Raw genomic sequence first — 17954 nt, forward strand, 5'->3', positions numbered from 1 at the left:
GTAGAGTTGAAAGAGAAATAATGTGATTCTGAGAAAAGAGATTGTTGTATTCAGCAGTGTAGGTGTGTGCAAGAATGTTGTTCCCCACATTTCAGAAGTAGGGGGGGGAGGGGTATCTGGAATGCTGTCTATTGTTTATGTCTCAAAAGCATACCACAAATCAGGAGACAAAACGTAATTTGTCTGCTGCCAATCGCACCATTTGATGCCCTGCCTTTGAAAAGTAAACACTGCAAGCTCTAAAAATTCAGTGTAGTTTTTAGTAGTAGACATGGCTCCTATCAAACGAAGCAAACACAGCGCTGGATTTAAATGCAAAGTAATTCAATTTGCGAAAGAAAATGGAAATCTGGCTGCGGTGAGACATTTTAGTATTGGGGAAATCTCGGTGCGTGAATGGAAGAAAAATGAAGAGAAAACAATGGATATGCCTAAGGATAAGTGTGCATTGCGTACAGGACTAACAAAGTGGCCGGTGTTAGAGGACAATGCTGAAAACTGGGTTTTGGGAAATCGGCAAAATGGCTTGATTGTAACAAGAAACTGTGTTCGCTTGTTTGCTCTAAAATGAGCAAAGATCAATCCACACGAAAGTGAAAATTTCAAGGCTACTGTGAGTTGGTGTAGCTGATTCATGGCTCGAAAAAATTTAGTTCTACGTGAAAAAACCAAAGTATCACAAAAACTACCAAAAGACTTGGATAGCAAATTGTTAAGTTTTCAAAAATATATTATAGAACTGCGGGAAAGAAAGGAATATTTACTTTCGCAAATAGGAAATATGGATGAGACCCACGACATAATCGGTAATAAAACAATTGATTTAAAGGGTGTCAAAACTGTCATCATAACAACGAGACATGAGAAATCTCATTTCACCGTAGCCCTTTCTTGCTTAGCGGATGAAACGAAACTAAAACCAATGGTTATTTTTAAGAGAAAAACTTTTCCCGTTTGTAATTTTCCGAAAAATATTTTTGTTCATGTCCACGAAACAGGCTGGATGGACGAAAATGGTGTTAAATTGTGAGTAAAATATGTCTGGCAAATCCGTCCTGGCTGCGTAAGAAAACTAGAAAGCCTTTCAGTGTGGGACATGTTTAGGTCGCACCTTACAGATAATACAAAAAAATTGTTGAAAGAATGTAACACCGATATGGCAGTCATTCCGGGCGGATTGACACCATTAGTCCAGCCATTGGACGTCTGCTTAAACAAACCATTTAAAGCCAATTTAAAAAAATAGTGGAACACTTGGATGTTGGAGGGTGAGAGAACCTTTACAAAAGGAGGACATATAATCATGCAAGTTTGGAAACAGTGTGCGAATGGATATTAAAAGCATGGGATGAAATTAAGCCTGAGATGGTTAGAAAATCATTCAAAAAATGCAGCATTTCAAATAATCTGGACGGATCAGAAGATGACTGTTTATTTATGGATGAGGTTAACACAGATGATGAAGACGAAACAGATTGTGATGACATGCCGGAAGAAATAACGGAAGACGAATATAATGAACTATTTATGTAATAACGAAAATCAATAAAGTATATAGGTAAAGGTATGTTATTTCTTTAAAATAAAAGTATTTTTCCATATTTAAACTTTTTAAGCTATAATTTTTTATATTCGACGTATACCGCGCACCCATAAATTCCAATGTTATTTTTTGTATTAAAAGTGCGCGTTATAAGCCAGAATATACGGTAAAAACTTTTTGATTCCTTAAAATATGCTCTTTTAAGTAAGATTTTTACTTATATGAATTGTATGTGGTGTACTCGTATAAATTTTGTATTTGTTAAATTTATTACATTTATAGCTACTCTTTCCTTTCTTATACTCTTTGCTCAGTTTTTCAGTTATCCGAGTTAGTTGTGGTCCACATTAACTTCGATAATCGGGACTCTATTGTCATCAGAAAATATCGATTCTTCACGATAAATCACGGTATTTTTGAATCTAAATAATTAGCATATCTTTTTATTAGAAATGTAAATGATCTGGGGGGGAAATAAGGTCAATGAGGAACTGTGACGCGTTGGCAATCGAGAAGAGGAAGCTGCAACATAGCGAGTACACGTATGAAATTTTCCACATTCGTTTCATTTTTTTTCCATACCATAGATTCAGAGCAATATTTCTGAATGTAGCATAACTAATATGGAGTTGTAAAGCGGTGACTCATTGAAGGGAGAAAGCAATGAGGAAGGGGAAAGCGGTGACTTCTTGAAGGGAGAAGGCAATGAGGAAGGGGAAAGTAGGGATTTATTGAAGGGAGAAAGCAATGAGGAACGGGAAGGCAGGGATTTATTGAAGGAAGAAAGCAATGAGTAACGGAAAAGCAGGGATTTATTGAAGGGAGAAAGCAATGAAGAACGGGAGAGCAGTGACTTGTTGAAAGGGAAGGCAATGAGGAACGACAAAGCGGAGAGTTCTTATACGCAAACCAAATGGTCTTTTCAGGTGGCCAATAACATTATAAATTACTTGAAAAGAATTTCATATAATAAAACTTTTATGAATGAAATAAAATATCGCAAAGAGTTGCGTACTATTTTAATTTTTTATCATGTACTATACTTGACATATTTTGAATAAAGAAAAACTAAGTCTTTAATTTTAAATAAAATATTTTATTTTCAGAAAAGTTTCAATAGCAACTTTAATTTTTTTTTACTGTCCATAATTTTACGACAGTATCAATTTTAAAAATCCAAATAATTTTTTCATTTCATTCTTTAGATGCAAGTCTTTGAGTAGTATATGGGGGGGGCTAGAGGACACTTTTGCCCTTTCCATATACTACTATTGATTTCCTATTTTTTATATTAAAAAAATTTAAAATAGACCTATATTTTACATTTTTTATGAAATATTTAACAAAATCAGCATATTTAAAAATTCTTATTTTTATATTAATAATTTTTATTTTATTAAAACCTTATTGAAAATATCGTTTTTTATTTTACATGTAATTCATAATCGTAATATTTATTTTTACCTTTAAAATCAAAAATATATTTTCCACTATTAATTTTTCTTATAGCTTTATCAGATAATTCACCATGACATTTCGAGAGATAAAAATCTTTCTCTTCATTGTCTACTTCTAATCTAGCTATAATAGAGTCACCGTATTTTGTATTTATTTTTCTCAATGATATTAAATTATATTTACCTATCTCGAGTTCATTTAATTTGTATGTTTCAGGAAATCGTTTGAGGTCATTAAATTCTTCCATTTATTTAGAAATATTTTTTGTAATATAATTTCTGTAATACATACACTTGTATAACGAACATCCAGGTCCTAAAATTTTAGTACATTTAGGTACATCAATGTCAATAGATGGTATATTCAATTCATCTAATATCTCTTTTTCTAAAATACCTCCTTTATAAGCAAATGTACCACCATATAGTTGATATAGGTTATTTATATAATTTTTTACATCTTGATGATTTATCCATAAACTATTCTTATTTCTATTAAATCTTAATCCGTGTACTTCTGAAGTACATTTACGTACAATCTTCAATTCTTGATCATTCAATTCACAATTAGGTGTAAATACGCCAATATATTCACCGATTGGTAAATTTAAATGAACCCATCCTATCTCTCTTACAATCTTACGACTGGGAAAAATAAATCCCTGAATGTTTAGGATGACTGTAATCTTATCCATTTATTAAGAAACATTTTTTTAAAAGCCAAAAGGTACAGTATCATAATTATCTAAAAGTCTACGTTTATCGTATCCAAAGGTATAACGTTTATTTGTTTTAATACTTGAAATATTTCTATCTTTTTCGATTTTAAACTGATTGATTTCTACATCCAAATAATCTGTTTCACCTGTTATTATTTTAGCCCTATTATCAAAGTCTAATATGGTTTCACTCTGATAAGACATTTTAAATCCTTTTACTTTTCCATATACAGATTTATCATTTAATTTATACCCATAATCTTTAGAGGCTCCAGCTATCCAAGATGTAATATATTTATCATTTCCCAATTCATCAGTCCATTCTCCTAACATACATCCCGTTTCAATTTTATTGGTTCCGTCGTCTATATATACTACACTATCTGTATCATAATAAAGTACTTTATCTCCTAATTTATCTAACATTTCATATAATCTAATTCTGGCAGAACTAGTTGTAAAAGCAGCTATATATATATTAGTATTGAAGTTATTTTTTTCAAATATATCTTTCATTTTATAACTCATTTCCACACAATCGTCATTCAAAAAATTCATATTCAAATCTTTAATAGTATCATTTAGAATAATTCTATAAAAATCTTCAATTTCCATCACATATTCAGTTTGTTTCATGTTATTTCTTTGACCAAACTTACCCCATAAAGAATTTAAACATATTTTAGCTATGAATCTCAAACCTGGATTTTCTTCAATTTTATCTAATTCTATATCTAATTTTTCTTTAACTATTTGTCTGTATTCTTCTTCATTTTTGAAATTGTTTTTCCATTTATCGCATGTTTCTAGTTTAATCTTTAAAAACGTTTTAACATATTCTTTAAACAATTCATTTGTTTTATTTTCAAAATGCCAAACCTCATATATATTCAATATTTTATATCCTTTTTTAACAGCTAATCTGATCTCATCGGTAGTCCACGTTCCTATTAGACATCTTTCGTTATCAGTGTGTTTACACTCAGAATTTCTTATCTCATAACACTGCTTACATTTTTTCTTTTCTAAAGTGGTTTTGAAATGATTACATTTTATTGTTTCAGAACAAGTTCTACATAATGAAAATATTAATTTTTCTTCTTTATAAGGTAATACTGGATGATATAATTTTCTAGGTGGAAGTACTTTACATTTTATTAATCCATACCAATTTTCATCGTATTTTTTAGGATTAAATATTTTGATTGGATGACCTTCTGGATAGTTATCAAAATAATTTACAGTAGGATATAAAGAACATACGTCAATATATCTGCCTTTTTCATTACTTTTCATTTCATATTTTAATTTGGTAGGTTCACATCTTCCACCATAAAAAGCATCTCTAGGATTTAAAGGTTCTATAAAATCTCTCTTCCATTCTTTTTTCATGTAATTTTTCATATCCTTATTATTATCAAAATCACACTCCCAGATATTTACCAATTCATAACCCGCTTCAATTATATTTTTATTGATCTTCTTAGTTCGTTTATATAAATCTTCCATGAGCAATTGATTAACAGTGTTTACTTTTGTTCTAGTGAAACATTTGGTACATCCATGCCAGAAACATCCATTAAATTGAAATACTGTATTTTTATAAAATCCATCTACCTTATAACATTTTTCACCTAATTGTAATTTTTTCTCTCCTCCATTCAAAGCATGGCGTATATTAATATTTTCCTTTTTTGATATGTAATCTAACCAAGCTATTGATTTTTTACTGTACTGATCTTTTTGAATGACAATTTCATCAATAGCTATTGTGTTTTCTTTCAAGAATTTATCTCTGTAAATGGCCATACATAGACCAGCTAAAGTTACATATTTAAACGGATCTATATTCACAGTTACTAAGAATAATCTTCTTAATTCTAAACAACCTTTTCTTAAAATATCTACATCAGATCTACAGTATTTTATAAATTCCTTTTGGAAATCAAAAGTTTCATGTTTAATGGAATCATACCATTTATCAAATTTTTTCCTGTCTTCATCAACCATATAATTATAACCATAGTAATATTTATCTGGATATTTACCAATATAATTTTGATTCTTTTGTTTGTTGAATAAATGAGGAAAATAACCCTTGGCCAGTTCATTTAAACCAAATGTTTTAGGAAATTTTTTAAGTGCACACATTGTAAAATTAATAGAATCAATAAATCTTATATAGTAACCATAAGCATTCATATATGTTAGTTTATTTCCTTGGTAAATTGTAAATACTTTAATATGCTTTTTGAAACAATATTTAGCTAAAAATTGAAAATCAAATCCTTTTCCATAATGAGCTATAACTGTATATCCTTCGTGTTCCTCGCTAAATAACCATTCACAAAAATCGTTTTCATTTTTAAATTCTGTTTCATTTCCATCAAAATCATGACATATAACTAGATTCACTTCATGAATTCCTGTATCTTGCTTGGTTTCAACATCAAAAAATAAGTATTTTCCTGTTTTACATTTCTTACACCAATCTATTTTATTACATTTATTTTTTACACAATTATCTTCACATACACCTCCTTTACTGTTTTCATATTTCATAAAACACTCATGACCTTTCATAACCCATTTCCAACAATTATTACAACGATATTCACCACATATATGTTCTTCTGTTTTCCTTTCATTTCTATTAATATTTCTTTTACATTTTAGACATTTCCATAGTAATTTGCAAACAGTAAAACCTTCTGAATTTTTCTTGTTATGATTATCAAAACAATTTTCTCCTAAGAATTTCCGATTACATTTTTTACAAAATATTTCCTCTCCTTCACAATTAGATTCTTCAACAAAACACCTATCACATTTTAAAGGGCATTTATGTTGATTTGAACGTTTATAACCCACTTTACAATAATTACAATAATTATTCTTACCTAAAAATCCTGTCATTGATGTAATGACATCGAAATGATTTCTATTCTTATATATAAAAATACATGTTGATTTATAATCACCATTATATATAATTTCATTACCATTTTCTCTACAAACTATATTGATCTGAATGTCTAAACATTTTTCAAATATTTTAACTTCTTCTAAACTACACACTTCTAAAGGAATTTTACATACATCATGTAATTTTATAGCTAATGTTTTTTGTAAAACACGACCTTTTTTAATATAAATTATTTCATTACTTGATAATTTTTCAGTACATAATTTATCACTTAACAGTTCAGGATTTTGGATAGCTAAAGCTGTTACAATTGATCTAGCCAAACATATATTATCATCATTTTTTATTTGACAAATACTTTTCTTTTTTGCTGGATCTGTTTCAGAATACATTTTTAAAGCCTTGTGTCTACCACCATGAGGTAATTCGATGACATTAAAATCAAATATACACTCTGTTATATCGAGTTCTTTATATTCAATTTGGCTGGATAATTTATCAATGTATTCATTAAAAGCAGTTTTAGTTGACATCATTTTATCATGAAAAGGTACATTTAATTTAGGATTATGTATAATTACATCTACTTTTCCTGTAATATTTCCAATAGCCCTTTTAAATATATTTCTTAAAATATTATAATATTGTTCAGGTAAAATTTTAGATCCTGCCACTCTATATTGTTTTCTATAAACTTTATATTTTTCAATATATTGACCTCTGAATTCAATAATTTTATAATCTGGTTTAAAGAAATTTTTAAGATTTACCTCTACTTTTACCTTATCTTTTATTTTTTGAGGCCTATACAAAGCATTTAAATTAGTTTCAGTTATTATATTTTTTTCTTCTTTAGGTATAAATTTACCATCTTTATATTTTAAATTATAAGAATCAAAAACTTTTTTTAATTCATTTCTATACTTAGGATATTTATTAAATAGTTTAGTTTTGTTTTCCATATAATAAGAAACATCTAATCCTAAATAATCTGATAAAACAGATTTATAATTTCCTGTACTTTTGATATAAGAAACTACTGATTCAATAATATTTGATTTTAATCTCTTATCAGTCAGGACAGGAATTTTAAGTTTAGTTATCAATTCTCTTAGTTTTTTAATACTGAAAGTTGAGAGTACATTACTCAAGTGTTTGAACTCCTTTGTCATGTTACTCATTTATAAGGAAGAAAATTTATAAATACTTTTATAAAAAGGAGTTCATACGTTTTATATGAAAATTACTTCTAAAATGTCTTTGTTTATGTGAATAAGTATAATTTTTGCCACAATCGCATTCATAATATATATATTTTCTTTTAAGATCACAATCTATACATCTTTTAAATAAATATTTTTTATATTTGTAAAATTCGTCAGCTGATTTCAAAGTCTTACAATCGCAACAAAATTTATCTTCCATTTATTAAATGGAGTTTTTATAAATACTTTTCTGTCTCTTTAAGAAACGAATTCCAAATTTCATCATAAATGTTTTGTTTTTTAGGACTACCTAACTTAATATTGTTAGAAATATTATAATATTCACATATCTTTTTCATAAAATATTTATAATTTAAACTCTTTTTAAAATACATATAATCTAAAAATTTTAAAAACATTTCATCTGCTTCAACTGTAAAAATCAAGTTCAATTTTCTTTTTAACTTTTTAAAAAAACTAATTCTCGAATTGTATCTCTGTTTTAAATATTGGTCAAAGTCTTTCGTATCATAATAATATTTTTCTTCTTCCTTATCAAATGTAATTTTTAAATTTGAATGGCTATTCCTTTTAATCTGATTAAATATTTCGAAATAATGACTTTCCATTTATTTACATAATAATAATTAAAACACTTTCCTCTCTGACCTTATCAGCGGGAGGAAAATCGAAGAAACTTTTTTCATGCCACTTTGCGATAAAAATTGACCGCTTCGTGGGATTCTAACCGCAGAGTGGTGTGATTTTTTTATCTGATAATAATCTTCTTTATAAGCTCTTTAGTTACGAAATTAAAGATAGTTATTATTATGGATTGTTTGGAGATTTTAAATTAATAATAGATAAAAATACTGGATATTTCAATGCTTCTAAGTTATGTAAATCAGGAGGTAAAAGATTTAAAAAGTGGTTAGAAAATAAAGAATCTAAAGAGTTAATTTTATATTTAGCTAAATTCCTAGAAGGCCCGAATTCGGGCCCTCTAGAGACTATGAAATTAAAGGTAGAAGAATTAAAATATAATGGGATTTCTAAGGATTTAATTACAATGTTGGATTTCACCTGAATTTTCTAAAAAAGTAAACGATGTTGTAATTAATTATTATGCTAATGAATTTAATGATAATGATAAACTTCAAAAGAAATTAGATATAATAAAAATTAAAATGAATGACTTAAAAATAAAAAATGAAAAACAATGTTTACAATAATAGAAAAGAATAAAAATTATCATTATTATGTTATTAGAGGTTTATATAATAAAACTATACGAGATTTAAAATTTAGATAAAAATAGCTCATGAAATTCAATATAATCCGAATGCTATTAATTTATTTAACAGAATAAAAGAAAATATTATACTAAATTTAATCATTTAAAATTAAAAGATTATGATATTGAAAGATTTAAAAATGATTCCTAAATTAGAATAATATTTTTTTCATCTATCCAACTATTAAATTCTTCAGGGTAACCTAGCCATTTTACGAATAACTTATTATCTTTTCTTTTTATTATTTTTTCAATCTTATATGTTTCATTTTTCTTATTATATTTTACTAATTCCTTTTCATAATAAGTTCCTTTAATTTCTTCACCATTTAAATCTTTCACTCTATAAGTTATAGGATCTGTTTTCAATATTTCAGATATTATAAAAATTTCTTCTGTAAATGTAGGATGATAACCTCTGGTAAATGTTTCTTTATATTTTGAAATTCTAACTTTATCGCCTATTTTAAACTTTGGTTTCTTTATTTCTTTTTTAGAAAATAAATTATTGTATACGATACTTTCATTTTCTGTCCGACTGGCTTGTGAAGGTGTCATTTTAATAGATCGATGATAAGAATTATTATAATTATAAACTAATTTATCTAGTACTTCTAAGTATTTATTTGTATTATTTGCTGCCATATATTTTCTTATTTTTCCATTAATTGTTCGATTAAATCTTTCAACAATAGAACATTTTATTTCAACATTTTCAGTAGTAAACCAATGAATATTATTATCTTTGAATAATTTTTGAGTATCTTTATTTATAAATTCCGTACCTTTATCCGTTTGTAGTTTCTCTGGAATTCGTTCTTTAAATATTAACTTGAAAGCATTTGATACTTCTTCGCCTGTTTTTCTTTTTATTGGAATAGCCCAAGCATATTTACTAAACATATCAATAACTGTTAAAATATAATTAACTCCACTATTATATTTACTAAATGGTTTTATAAATAATAAATCGGCTTGCCATTGATCATCAATATGTGAAACATAACATCTCCTTCTTCTAAATTTACGAATAATTGGTTTATATCTAGTATAAACATCTTGTTCATGTAAAAAATCTGTAATTTGTTTTTGAGATAAACCTGTTTTTCTTTTTAATTCATTGATACCACAATAACCTTTTTCGGGATCATAATAAACTGTTTTTATGACCCCGTTTTCTTTAAAAAAGTACTTTTTTTAGATCCACAAACTTCACATATACCTTTCCTCATCAATCTTCCATTTTTAGAAGTTTCTTCATAAACATCTTTAGTATTAGTAAAATTTTTACATTTTAAACAATAAATCATACCCATACCGAATGTTCTTTTGGCTTTGATAATAGGTTTAACAATTCCTCTTTCTATTCTTTCCCTGATTGTAGGATTTGGAATTGTATTTAACTCTTCTATCATATTTTTATCACATACATCATTTCTAGTTTTAGTATCTTTATTTTTAAGGTAACAAACATCATGTTTATATGCTATTTCATCTACTCTGTTAATGGGCTTACTCCATTCTTTATATGTTAAATCATCGTTTAATCTTTTCTTTCCATGTAATAATTGTGTTCCAGGTCCTGTAAATTGATGTCCTGGTAAATGCATTTCAAAGGGTAAATTATTAATTGTTGAATTGATAAAGCCAGATCCTTTTTGACCACATTCTTTACAACAAAATTTGAACTTTCCGTCTTTACTTAATTTTCCAACTTTGAATATATTACTTTTACACGTCATTTATAGGCAATAAAAAATTATATGTATTTATAGCCATTCAATTGAGTTTTTTTAACGTATTTCTCTAAAGGAAAATATTTCAAACTTTGAATAAATTCAGCCTCTTTTTTATGAATTTCTTCTTCAGTTAATGTATTGGCTTTAAACAAATTCAGTAGTTGTTTATAAAATTTGTAAGTATATTTATATTCTTCTTTTCTTTCGGATATATTTAAAGATCTGTCAACCACTTCAATCACACCAGCTCCTAAACTCAAAGCTGATAAAGGGATTAAAATAAAACCAGATAAGCCAGATGCGCTAAATAAAAACTTACTCATAGATAGTGCGATACTAATCTTTTGATAGTAATTATAACTTTTTCTGTGAATAAAAATTCTTTTCTCTAAATATTCTTCCATTTATATATACATAAATTCTTTATTTCGGTACCTCATATTAGGATTGACTAAATCTAAAACTAAAAAATCATATGGTTTTTTGATACAGTTCTTATACATTTTATTAAATTCTTCTTTTGTTAATTGACCATCTATTTCTCGTATTATTTGTTTAATTTCTTTTTGTTTCATATCGAAAAATATAAAATAATTGCTGTTACTTCTGATGGTTATAGGTATTTTATAATAGTACTGACTTATATAGATAAGGGATGTATTTTTCTTTCTTCCTCGTATAAAAAATTCTTCTATAGATTGTTGATCTTTTTCACATATACAATCATCAAATACAACTAAATTCATATAGGAAGGATCCAAGTCATCTACGGTAATAAAATCATCTAGTTTGGAAGAAAACAAAACTTGATCTTTTTTAAATTTTTTATATTCTTTCAAAATTTCTTTTTTATTCTTTAAGCCTTTACATTTTTGAATATCTTCTAATTCTACATCTGTAAATTGAATGTATTTTTCTTGTAATTTTTCATACTTAGATTCAAATATGTCTTTTGTACACATGTAAAGTCTATCAAAGTGTAAATAGTCATAAATTAAATTGATTAATAAGTTTGATTTTCCACTGTTGGAAGAACCATTTATGATTAATCTAAAGGGATGTATAGGCAATAGAGGATGTTGATTTGGATCTTTAAATTCATCTGGTTCATTATAGTCTTTAATTACAATTTTAGAATACATTTATTAATTAAAAAATAATCTACTACGAGTAAAAAATAATCTACTACGAGTAAAAACTATTATTAAAATAAAAATATTTTTTTTTAAATAATTTATTCTTTTAATGGTTCATATAGCGGTACTCGTGTATTATGACAAATTTCAGCAAGAAGTATACAAACTATCTTTTCTTTGTTTGAATTATAAAATTCTTCTGGTAATATATTACTTTTATTTTTTATTAAAAGACAGAAATCTATTTTAGAAACAAATTCTATTACAAAGTCTTTATCAATATCTTGATATTGTATAATATAATCCCAATTTAGATAATCTTGAAATTTTCTTATAAGGTTCATTGATAATTTTTGATATCTAGATACAACATTCATATTTAAACGGTCATTATAATTTTCTATAAATCTTAAATCCAATTTTTGGAATCTTGATATTTCATACCAAGTCACTTTATCTAAATGTCTCTCAATAAAACGGATAGATAAGGTTTGGTATCTACATATTTTTTCCCAATCTACATCAGAGGCATGTTTTTCAATAAAAGGTTCATTGAGTTTTTGATATTGAGAAATAATATACCAATCATTTGGCTGTACATATCGTTCGATTAAAACTTCAGATAATTCAGAAAATTGAAACACATATTCCCATCTTAAATAATCTGCTAAACTTATAATTACATCTTCTGAAAGTTTCTTTCTAGAAAAGTCGTTCCAATTAATTTCATTGGCCATTTATTAAGAAGAAAAATTTATCTTTTCAATATGTAAATAAGGCTTTAATTTACAACCTCCTCCTGTTAGCACTGATAATGTTAAAACTTCATTTAACTTTCCATACGCAAACATAGTTATTGAATCTTCATTAACATTTATCTCTTTATCAAGAAGTACTTCTTTCACTTTTTCTAAACGTATTTTTGGCTTTTCATTCATTTTGTCACAGGCTAAAAAAATTGTAATTTTCATATACATGTTTTGTGATAATTTCAAGTTTGAATCTAAAAGTTTTGAAGTAGTTTCGTTGAATTCAAAAGTCTTGTAACCCACACCTGTAAACTGAACAAGTCTATCTGTGGTAGCGCAAAAAGTTTTATTATCAACGTAATATTTATTAGCAACGTCAGTATCATTTATGGGCCATTTTACACTCGATATTCTTTCGTTGTGAGCATAATAACTTCTATTAATTTTATCCCACAGTATACAATAATAATCAAGATGTTTTTTGGTAACCACATCGCCTTCTTTTTCAGGTTCTTTTACATTTGATATGATTTTATTTTTAGCATCAAAATTATTTTCATCATGTATTAAACTTTTGTCTTTTAATTCATCGACATATTTTTTAGTTGAAGCATCATTGTCCTCTAGAGGAGTAGCTATATTTCTAATACATTTATTTCTAGCATTAAAATAACCGTTATTACGAATCAAACACTTATTTTTTAAATCATCTACATATTTTTTAGTTGAAGAGTCATTATCTTCCTGAGGATGTAAAACATTTTTTAATAGTTTACTTTCCATATCATAATTACCATCATTCGTTAATTTAAATCCTACACCTGGTGGTCCTAAAGGTCCTTCTTTTATTTCATTGTCGTAAAGTGGATAATAAGCAGCCATTTATTAAAATAGAAAAAATCCTTTATGTTTTCAGAGTTTTAATCATTTTTATATCCTGAGTTGACATATTCAAGGAGCATTTGTTTCTTTCTTTCAAAATAAAGTAAAAAACATAATTTTTAGTAGTATTATTTCTCAACCTCCAATTGAATTCAATCATTAAATTACTCAAGTTCGTATAATTTTCATGGTTTGCCAAGTTAAAACAAATTATAGGATACTTACTGAAATTTGAATAGTTTATCATACAACCAGTTTCAGAATTTATATTATTCATTCCTGATTCTAAAAGAGCATAATATAATCGATTATAATCATTTTTATTAAAGTCCATCATATAACTTACAGTGGGAACTTTAATGTTATTAATCATTAACCAACATTCTATCATATCCAAGTGATCAAACATCATATTATTTTGATTCATGTTTTCATTTCTATCTTCATATTGAGGAATGACATATAAACTCAAAACTTCATCAGATGTAGCAGGAATAGAATAAGACCCACTGGAATTTTTATAAAATACATTTGATTTGATAATGTTATAATGATCCCAATTTATTTCTATAGGAGTATTTGATAATTTTAATTCATTGAATTTTACAGATGCGGAATTTTTAAATCTAACATAAGGTAACCAAAGTGATAAATCTTCAACAAGAACCTTAAAATCTGGATTTTGAATATCTGTATACAACATATTTTTACTATCATTTCTCTGAATTTCTATTTTAACTTGGAAACCTGTCATTACTTTTTTATATTCGTTAAAGAAATCAAATATATACTTTAAAGGAATCCATATTTTTACTGTTTGACTATTTTTAGTAAATTTACATCTTTTTGAAAATCCTTCATTAAAACTTTCATTTAGTTTAAGGTTTTTAAAAAAATCAGTTATTTTGGTAGTATCTATCAGATTTCCATTATATTTGAAATTGTTTCTATCTACAGAATCAGTTGTATCTACATAAAAGAACATGTTAGTAGCTTCCGATGTTGAATAATCAGGGGTGAAGTGTATCATCCCTAATACTTGATTCATAATGGCTTTATAATTTATAGTGGATTCAACTTCAGTATTTCCTATAATCAACCTGTTTGAATTAATGAGACCTCCTCCATTCACTAGAGTAACATTTTCATTACTTATTACACCTCCATCTCCTTTTACAATTTTTAATTCTTGTTGTAGATATCCCGCAGAATATAAAATATTAGCATTTGTATCATTGATAAAGAAATTATATGTAGCATTTTCATGAATATTATTTCTATTTTCACTTTTTAATTCTCTATATTCAAAACTTTCAACGTCGTTATTATAATAATAACTAGTGTCTTTCAAATCGTAAATTTTATCCATTTATTTAGGAATAAAAAATTTCAATCCAGTACCATGTTTTTTATTTTTAGAAAATATTTCATTCAATTTTTCTCTCACAAATTCCTTAGATTTATCTTCTACAATAGGACTTATAAGGTCTGAAAAGAAGCCTCTTCCTTGTATTTTTTTACTCTTTCTGTACAATCTTTGTTTATTCATTTATTTAGCAATAAATTTGTACTGTACTTCTTGTTTATTTAAATCAATTAGTTCACCTCTATGATTTGTAATTCTCATTCTAATTCGATTAATAGAATCAGATTTAACCGGAAAAAATATTAGTTTATCAAATTCTTTAGCATATAAACTTCCAGGAGGATTTGATGATGTAAAAGAATAAATAACTTGAGATTGAAACTGATTTATATAAGCACCATCCACTATATCACAGTGAATATAAATATTATCATTACCATTAGCTATATCCGCAATAAATTTACCTTCTTGCTCTTCCTCTTCATATATTTTAGGTTCAAAGCCTAAAATTTTGTACAATTCACTTTTAGATAAATCAATTTTATAATTCTTCTCGAGTTTAATACTAAACCTTTGTCTTTCTTCTATTATTCCAAATAATATAGGTGAATCATTTCCAAAATATTTTACCATATAACGATTCAAACCTCTTATATTGTAATGACCATTTGGAATAATAAAATCTTCCCATTTGGCTCCATCAAAATATGAAAATTTATTGTTTTTCTCCGTAATATTATTCCATGAAATATACATTGAAAAAGACTGAAGAGCTATCTCTGTAAAATGAAAAGGTCTCGAATACTCAATGGTGAAATCTTCAGATTTATCTACGTTTTTCGAATCTAATATAATATACTTCATTTATAAAGAACAATTTTTTCATTTAATTTACTAGGTTCTTGAGTAAATGAATATAAAACTTCAATAGGAGATTTATTTTTATTTCTTTCAGTTATATATTTCATACAATAGAAACCACATCTTACAGAACTCGGACTTTGTAAAAAACTATCGTTATATCTAATTTCTTTTCCAGAAGTATTTAAATAACTTAGTATGTTTTGAGGAAGAAAATCATTTTTTATTATTCTATTGTTATATTTATATTCTCCAAAAGGATCAAAATATTCAACAAAATTATATTTTGGATCATTATAATAACAAACCCAATGAGTTCCAGGACCTGTAGATACATCTAAATTTATAATTCCGTTTTCAAATTTTCTTATCTTTTTAGGTAACATATCTATAGTAAATATACCTCTAAATCCTTTTTCATTTTTCATATTGTTTTCAATCATTTTGTTGGATATTCCCATGGCTGATAGACTCCCTTTCCACAAGGTTTTTTTTTTTTACCTGATCCAGAAATTTTGTCCAATACTTTTTTAGTACCCCAACCAGCTGCTCCACTAGCTGCTCCTAATGCTAAAGTAGAAAGTAAAGGTACTAAAAATGGTAAAAACCCTCCATTCTTTTTCAGTTGAGTCTTTGATATTTTAATTCTTTTACCTTTATCAATTTGGTTAATTTGTGTAGCTGTTAAATGTAAATCAAAATTGGGTGTTTTACTTTTATCTATTTGTAAACTAAGTTCTTCACCATTTTTATAAGCTGATTTCAATTTAGAAATCTGACTGTCGCTCAAGTATACTTTTTTTACAATATAATTACTCATTTATATACTAAGAAATTTTCCATAGTATTCCTTTACCTGATCGTTTGTCATAGTTCCCTCTCTTAAAAGTAAATCCAACAAATCTACAGTTTTATTATACAATTTTTTACTTTTAGAACCTTTACAAATTTTATCTGTCAGATCAACTAAGATGGTCAGTTTATCTTCTAAACCTTTTCCTGTGTAATGTCTACCTTGTTTAATAGCTGATAAAGCTTCTAAATATCTTTTCATCATATTCATTTTATAATCAGCATTATCAATCCTTTTCTGATACTCATCTTTGTTGTTTGTTAAATTTCTATTTTTGGTTTCATTTCCTTTTTCTCTTTTAAATTGATCTCTTTTTGCTTTTGCCCTTTTAATAACTTCTTCAATATCTTCATCAGTTTTATTCCACATTATTGAAGGTAATTCAAATTCCAATTCTTCTAATAATTCTTTATCTAAATTTTTGTCTATATCTATTTTTAAAAACATACTTCCTACATCTTCAGTATAATCTTCCTCTGACTGATTCTCTATCTGAGGTAAAGATCTATAGGTCTCATTCATAGTGAAAGATAAATTATCAACAGCATCTTTTATACCTAGCAAGTTTTGTTGTCTAGAAGTTTCTAGTTTTTCCATTTGATGAAGTACAGGTTCGTGAAAATCGGCTAATGATTTTTGTATTCCTATATCTTCTTCTAATTTTATTTCATTATTTTTCCTAATTTCTGATTGTAGTTTAACTAATCTTAGATCATTTTTTAATTGCTCTAACAACTTTTTATTTCTCTCTTTTTCAATACTTTCCATTTATAGGTAGTAAAATGTTCATTATACAAGTGTATGTATTATAGAAATTATATTACAAAAAATATTTCTAAATAAATGGAAGAATTTAATGACCTCAAACGATTTCCTGAAACATACAAATTAAATGAACTCGAGATAGGTAAATATAATTTAATATCATTGAGAAAAATAAATACAAAATACGGTGACTCTATTATAGCTAGATTAGAAGTAGACAATGAAGAGAAAGATTTTTATCTCTCGAAATGTCATGGTGAATTATCTGATAAAGCTATAAGAAAAATTAATAGTGGAAAATATATTTTTGATTTTAAAGGTAAAAATAAATATTACGATTATGAATTACATGTAAAATAAAAAACGATATTTTCAATAAGGTTTTAATAAAATAAAAATTATTAATATAAAAATAAGAATTTTTAAATATGCTGATTTTGTTAAATATTTCATAAAAAA

At 26.4% G+C, this 17954-nt stretch overlaps 1 protein-coding gene across 4 annotated transcripts in view; it reads right to left on the minus strand.

Moving 5' to 3' along the window:
* LOC107436085 (RNA cytidine acetyltransferase) overlaps nucleotides 1-17954 on the minus strand; it is a 59108-nt gene that overhangs the window by 22141 nt on the left and 19013 nt on the right. The gene's annotated exons all lie outside the window — the stretch shown is intronic.

This window comes from Parasteatoda tepidariorum, chromosome 5 (assembly GCF_982258835.1).
Source record: "Parasteatoda tepidariorum strain Cologne lab strain chromosome 5, Ptep-v5.0, whole genome shotgun sequence".
Taxonomy (NCBI): domain Eukaryota; kingdom Metazoa; phylum Arthropoda; class Arachnida; order Araneae; family Theridiidae; genus Parasteatoda; species Parasteatoda tepidariorum.